Source organism: Meles meles, chromosome 2, assembly GCF_922984935.1.
Source record: "Meles meles chromosome 2, mMelMel3.1 paternal haplotype, whole genome shotgun sequence".
NCBI lineage: Eukaryota > Metazoa > Chordata > Mammalia > Carnivora > Mustelidae > Meles > Meles meles.
In genome coordinates this window covers 150,221,291-150,228,582 of record NC_060067.1, presented here as the reverse complement: position 1 = coordinate 150,228,582, position 7,292 = coordinate 150,221,291, and the positions used below count along the sequence as shown (strand labels likewise).

The following is a 7,292-nucleotide window of genomic DNA, read 5'->3' as shown; positions in this document are numbered from 1 at the left end:
AGCATAGCCAGGTCTCAAACTCCTGAGCATTTGAGTCCAATTAACAGGTGGATAAGAAATTTATTTTTCTTAATAGAGTTATATGTCTGGAATTTATTTAGTGGTTTTGAGGGAGACTAGAAAACAGGATTGCAAATCGGGTCAGAAAATAAGCCAGAAAAACCAAGATAATTTCCAGTTGAATTATGACCTCAAATGAATTCCTGAGAATGGAATTTCCATAATTCACAATCCTATTATTGGTTATTTCTGGAGCCTTTGGGGCTGAGGGCAATATCCTCTGTAGAATCCCTAGCCTATTTCCTGCCTTGTTGGTCTTTAGTCTCCATTCCCCATTTCACTAATTAATTGTATTTTATATGCTAACAACTTCCTAAAAGGAATCGAGGTGGCTTGTTACAAATGCCAAAGAAATGGAATCATTAACTTAAGGGGAACGTTAAAAAAGAGCTGTGTTCCTAAGAGAAGAGATAGTGGTGCCATGTTAGTAGCCTAAGAATAATTACGACAACTGAGCGGAGATGCTCAGCTGTCCCAGCGGTCACTGAAAGCACGTTTCCCCCCACGTAGTGAGGATACGTAGAAAACTTTAAACAAGCTCTGGGAGAGCAATTGCTTGGGAAAATGGAGTCGCATCACCTAAAATCTGAGGGAGGCGATAAGAAACGGTGACAGCGCCTGCCTCCTTGTCCCCCCAAACAAAAGGAGGGAAGGAGTCGAAAGAGAGGAGCTAACGCAACTGGAAATCTATGTTCCCTATGAATAAGCCCTCCCTGCAGAGGTTTCTGGATGCAATATTAATTCCAGACTGGGGCAGGAAATCACCAAATGTCACCCAAATGATCTGGAAGCTAATGCAACCTCCTAGTACATGATTTACTTTCAAGAAAACAGTTTACTCTCAGATTCTGCCAGGAAAAGTCACTTCAAAAACTGGAGAGGAGTCAGACTCTATATGCACACGCAGTTTAACTGCCTCGAGGCCCGACAGAGGCAGGGTCAGCTACAGACGGAAGGAGCCAGGAGGGAACGTTTTGTCAGTCCCGTGCTGCTGCCCATTTATGGTGGAGGAGCAGGACCCCGAAGGCTCCCGGCGCTAGGCTGGCCTGTTTGGAGCTGTTTCCCCTGGCCTCTGGTGGGTCCTGCCCCTCCCAAGCACATCTGGCAGACCCTGTCTGGCACTGGGCTCTGCGGAGCAGTCCATCGGGCGGGTCTGCAGTCTCCACGGGGGACAAGGCAGCTTTTCTTAACTGTCCGTTCCCTCGACTTCCGAGCCCTCGCACCGCGTCTGCAACATCATTCTCTACGAAGTGGAAGACGTGCAGACAGGATGACATGTCCCAACGCAAGTCTGGTGTCCCAGACCTGCTCTGATGGCATGCGATTTCCGCACAATGAGAACACATGGGCCTTTGTGCAATGTGCATCTGGAAAACTTCCCAGATCATGCATCTGCCCTCTGATTTACACCTTGCAGAATAAGGCTGACCCGCAGGAAAGCGACTGACTCTCGAAGCGGTGGGTGGGCTGTGCACCCTCCCCCAACCCCTGCCTCCTTCTTATTCTGAGAAACAATCGTGGGTGTTCCCACCTCCCCAAAACTCCCTCCCCTGAAAAAGAAGGGGGAAAAGCTGCTTCCTGGCTGAATAAAGCTGAAACACCTGTGTGCCAGAAACACACAGATGTAGACAGGCAGGGCGCTCCTGCGGATCCATCTGCCGCGCGTGCTTCTCTCGGGTGGTTTGGGGCGGCCACCAATTAGGACGGGAAACCCACACCATAGGAAAAGATTCCTTTGGTCCTCATTATCCCCATTCCCTTGCAATTCTTCTTCTCACATTTCTCTCTCTCTCTCACTAAGGCTCTACCAGAGGATGAATACGCAATGCCAAAAACAACCTTTGGCTTTTAAAAGGCCTGAGAGGCCGTTCTATTTCAGGTGGTATCTTCCCTCCATCATTACTCATCCTGCGGTTTTTGATCCAGGCTGGGAGGACGAGTGGAAAGAAAAGCAATGTCATACCCAGTGTTAACAGAACCTTTGTTGTAAAATGTCTGTGCTTTATGTCATGGCGGTAATTTGCGCTGGTGTGAGATGGGGAGCGTGGGCTGAGCCTCATTCATTCTGAAAATAGCCACCGAGCGCTACTCTGCCTTGTGCCGTGCTCCGCACTGGGGGGTTTGACACCTGGCAGATATGGCCTCACAGAGCTCGTCCATGAACACAGTACAAATGACTGACTACACTGTGTCTTGCAAAAGCAGCAGCACGTCTAATACGCTTCATAGTGTCACCATTTTCATTCCGCTGCCTTTGTCTGCACCCTGATTTCTTCCTCTCTCCTCTGGAGCAGTGGCCTTCAAGAGCATAGAAGGGCTCTAACTGGCTTAGTACAGCACTACCCCATGGCACAGGCAGTTTGTAACAGTCCTACGGGAGTAATAAGACGTTGGCATGCCGGAGCAGGCCTTTATTATTATTTTTTTTTAATAAAGATTTTTATTTATTTGAGGGGGGCGCTAGTGAGCACACAAGCAAGGAGAGCAGCAGAGGGAGCAGGACTAGCAGACTCCTTGCTGGGCAGGGAGCCAGAGGTGGGGCTGGATCCCAGAACCCTGAGATCATGACCTGAGCCCAAGTCAGATGCTCAACGGACTGAGCCACCCAGGCTAAACCCTGGACCGTTATGCAAATAACCTTTTATACAGCTATATAAAACGGACTGGGCTCTGGGGAATGGATGGATGTGCCTAGCAATCGGGGCCTAAAAAAATCAGTCTTTGGACAAAAATTGCTGCTTTATTTTTTTATACTTTTTATTTTGAGACCATATTAGACTTCAGAAGAGATGCAGAGATGCTGCAGAGAATTCCTGTGGAGCCTCCACACAGCTTCCCTTAATATGAACGTTATACAATCACCGTGATGCATTTGTCCAAACTAAGAAATTAACATGGGCACAATGCTATTGACTCTATGACAGACATTATTCAGATTTAATCAGTTTTCGGACTAATAACCTCTTTCCATTCTAGGATCTAATCCTGCATATCGCGTTGCCTTTAGCTTTTGTTTAGTTTTCAATGAGGTCTTTATCTCTTCTCAGTAGGTGTCATATTGTAACTGTATCACACCATTTTGGGCAAGGAAGTTCTGCTTCTTTGATCTGTAAAATGAAGAAAGGGGGATCAGAAACAAGACCAAGTGGAAATATGGGGAAAAGCGTCTGTAATTTTCTTATTTTTGAATCTATGTGCAGGGAGAACAGGGGAATTTAGGGAAGTGGTTTTTCTGACCCTTCCCTATCTGCTTAGCCCTGGGAAAATGAAAGGTCAAGTACTCTCCTTTGGTAACCTTGTTAATCTCTAGGGGCCCAACAGCTACTGTCCTGCAGCCCTGGATTACTCTTCCCATGTCCTAGATGGGGCGAAGGAAGCCCTGCCTTTCTGGGTGACACGTTTAGGATCACAAAGCCTGTGAAACATACAGTAAGACTAAAACAAAGGCTTAATGGGGAACTTAAGTCTCAGTCACTAACCCTTATTACCTGCAGTGGCATTGATTTGCAGGGATACAAGCAAAATGCTTTTACAAGGAAAAATTTGGAGCAGAAACTGAAAATGGAGTCCCTTAGCCCATTTGGGGGGGCGAGTTGGGGGGAGTTGGGGAGAGGTGGGGGGAGCGGGGAAGGGGTCCACACTCCCTGTAGTAATGAACTCCGGCTGGCACAGAGCTAAGTGTAGTAATTTTCAATTGGTTTAAGCTGCAATCACAAGCAGCTGAGTAATGTGGGGCTTTCATACCTGTTATGTTTGAAAGCCAGTGACTTGGACTGGCCTGAGGCGTTCTTGCAGACTTCGAAGTACAAAACAACCTCCAGACACATTCTGAAACCCCTCCGGCCCTTTGGGCCCGGGGAACCTGAGCCACAGGCTTCAGAGGGATTCCCTTCTCCATTGCGCACATGCGTGAGCCCAGCAGAAGCTCACGCGCTGGAACTGCAACAGCAGGTAATACGGGGATTGTAAAGAACATCCATCTTTGTCAAAGGTACAAACAGGTCTCCCTGCCTCCCTCCTCCTCACTCCATCCCTCTTTGGCCAAGAATCAACTTGAAGCCAAATGTGTTCATTCCTCTGCGGCAATAATGCTGCCATCAGGGAGGGGGACCCTCACTGGATCAAAGAGGCCTCTCTAGCAGGGGAGCGCGCAGCCCGGGAACTTCACTCTCCGGTCCGGTCCCTCCCTCCCTCCCTCCCTCCCTCCCTCTTGCTTGTCCTTTTTTTTTCGACATTAAGCATTCTTTTAGAGTTTCAAATTAACATCAAAGAACTGTAGCATAATGATTCACGGCTGTGATAAACAAACAAACAAACAAACAAAAACCAGGGATACCTCCACAATAAAACTCTATAAAATGCACAAACTGGCCCGTTTTAAATGACTCTTTAGTACCAGAGGGGAGAAAAAAAAAAGCATATGAGGTAAATCCTTCACCGGGTAACTCACCAGGGAGACTGGTAAAAATAAATTGCACAGCTCTAATTTTCCTAGCAGCTTCCATGCTATTCTTTGAAACTGAGTATGAACCCCTTGGCCTAATCCCAAGAGCCGATCTATAGTAAATAGTGCACACTTAATGCCTAAGTTCCTTTTTAGCACCATTCAGACAGTGACTTCAGCCACAGAGCTTAGTCATAGCAGACATTTTTGTGGTGAAAGCATTAAACCCACATGCAGCTCTCTTTCTGTGGCCACTGGGGGTCATGCTCCCTTCCCATTAGCTGAATAAATCATAAAGTCGGCTCAGACCACCCAAGGAGCAAGACCAGAGAGCCACAGGCGGTGCCTACAGCCGCTATTTCTTCTCAGGATCTACAGGGGGAGGAAAAAAAGAGCAGAAAAAAGAAAAACAAGAAAAAACACTGCAAAACAGACTGGCTGTAGGAAATCATTTGATTTTTTTTTTTTAAACTGGGATCTCTTTGAGAGTAACCCAGAGACTTGTTTATTTGTTTATTTATTTTGTGAAAACCAGGGAGCTGGATTTAAGAAGAAAAGTAGTAGAATGTGTGCTGCCGAAGCGAGCACAGAAGAAAAGTAGTAGAAAAATAAAGCCACATGCATGCCTTTTGTCGCATGCCGGAGTTTGTTGACCAAAAAAAAAAAAAAAAAAAAAAAAAAAATTCTCTCTCTCTCTCTTTCTCGCTCTCTCTGTGGATTTTAAATTAAGGGAGGCCACCCTGTGTGGCCGGGCTCTTCAGGTGGTTCCGATAAGACACAATGCAGACACGACAGGGGAGGGAATGGGGGGGACACTGTGTATCCGGCCGATTATGTGGCCAATCGGGATTTAACAAGGAAACAAACGTGTTGTCCAAGGCTCCCTGTGTCCAATGATTCACTCTGCCGGGGAGAAGGATGGTCCGGGAGGAAGGTCTGCGAAGTCACGTTCCCATCAATCAGTAAATAAGATAAGAAACAGGAATTCTAAACACAACTATTAGCAGGCGACTGCTATCCCCTTAGCAGACCCCTGGCTCATTATGTTAAGCAGTCCCTTCACGGGAAGGAGGGAGGGAGGTTGGCCCTGGATCAGAGATTGGGTTTTTTGCTTGCATTTTTTAAAAGTACGCTGAACTTTAAACAACTCTGCCAAAGTCTAACAGGCAACTGAAATTGGGACCGTTTTTCCCCCCAAACTATCACACACACGCCCCCACCACCCCCACTGAAAGTTCTGCAGAAAGGGAAAGGCATTCGAGGTGAATTCTAAGGATTTCCCAAAGCCTCTTGGGCAGGTACCATTTAGGATGCTGAAGAAAAGAGAGTCAGTCACTTGGGAACTGCCTCCTGGTGTCTGGAAAAAATTCAGTTCGTGATCTTGAGACTTGTTTGTAAGCTCTCATCTGTTATGTAGGAGAATGGAGTTATTAAAGCAATATACTATATTTAACCTTTGCCTAAAGTCAAAGGAGTGCAGGTAACTTCTCCATGAGGGCTCACACAAAACTCTGCCTGAAAACTCTCCAAAATCCTCCTCTCCAGTAGCCCTCTCACTGCTGAAGGCCGGAACGGGTCGGTCTACCCTGGGACCCATTGCTTGACGATTTGGTGATGCCTGCCCACCAGAGAGGAGGGCAAGATCACTGATATCATTTGTGACTTAATACATGAGTCTTAGGGTAACAGTGAAGCAATCCTAATTGTCCACAGTGCATGTTCTGGAAATCTCAGCAAGAAGGCCAGTGATCCCACCTATCAATAACCTACAGCCCATCAAAATTTGGTAGTTAAAATCTTCATTTGCGAGCTTACACATCGCTTTAACTACCCAGTACAAAGCAGAAACACAGTGACCGTCACCACGGTGACCCAAGAGCATAGTCAACGAAACCCTTCGCTCACAAACCTTCCCTCCTCCTGTGGAGTGACTGTCATTTCTCTTCTTTCATGCCCATATTTTCCACATCGTTGAGAAATAAGCCACGCTGGGGCAGATGCTCGGAAGCCTCCTTCCTGAGTCAGGGCTCTCGGAAGAATCAGGCCAAATGTTGCACGGTGTCCAGCTGCTTATCTGGGGCCCACCCAGCGCCTCCTGGGAGCGGCGGCGTGTCCCTCTAGCCACACTGGACTCCATGTAGACAGAATGGTCGGCAGATGCAGGCTTGGGGTCTCTGAATTGCAGGAGAAGGTAAGCAATCCCAAAGATACGAGTCCAGAGGAAATAGAAACTCTACTGAATAACAGAAGAAATTTAAGACAGAAATGTGGAAAACAAACTTTTTTCATTATTAGTAGACATCAGTGCTTCGAAGATGAGCTCTTAGGCTGTATAATTTGCAACTTTCTCTCATTTAGTTAATCTCTGCCAGAACCGATTGGCTCCAGGGGCACTGAAACTGTGCTTTTGCGTACTGAAGGTCATGTGTAGAGACTATACCACCTGGATGCACACAGATTGGACTTTTTTATCCCTCTGGATAGTCAGGTAAAAAATTGAGACGCTGGAACTTTGGGTCACAGCGATTAAGGTAGTAACTTTGGAGTGGATCATTTTATTCCACGAACAATACTGTTTTAAAAACTAGTTACCGAGCCCCAGGCTAACACTGACCACACTGCCTCAGACAGGATCTGGGGGTCACTACCCTTCCCCCGCTCCCCCCTTCTTCTCCTGGGCTCTGTTCCCCTAGGCCCTACCTGCCCAGACTGTCCCCTTTCATTTTATTTTACCTTCTCCGGGAAGAAGGCCTGTCCCTCCTCAGCACATTGAACTCTGGTCATAAGA

At 47.0% G+C, this 7,292-nt stretch overlaps 1 long non-coding RNA gene across 1 annotated transcript; it reads right to left on the bottom strand.

Moving 5' to 3' along the window:
• Window positions 1–2,927: 2,927 nt before the first annotated feature.
• LOC123930739 lies at window positions 2,928–6,509 on the bottom strand. The gene is made up of 3 exons (XR_006816136.1): window positions 6,414–6,509; window positions 3,805–3,999; window positions 2,928–3,167 (listed from the first exon to the last, which is right to left on the bottom strand). It is a non-coding gene; the product is annotated as an uncharacterized LOC123930739 (long non-coding RNA).
• Window positions 6,510–7,292: the final 783 nt, after the last annotated feature.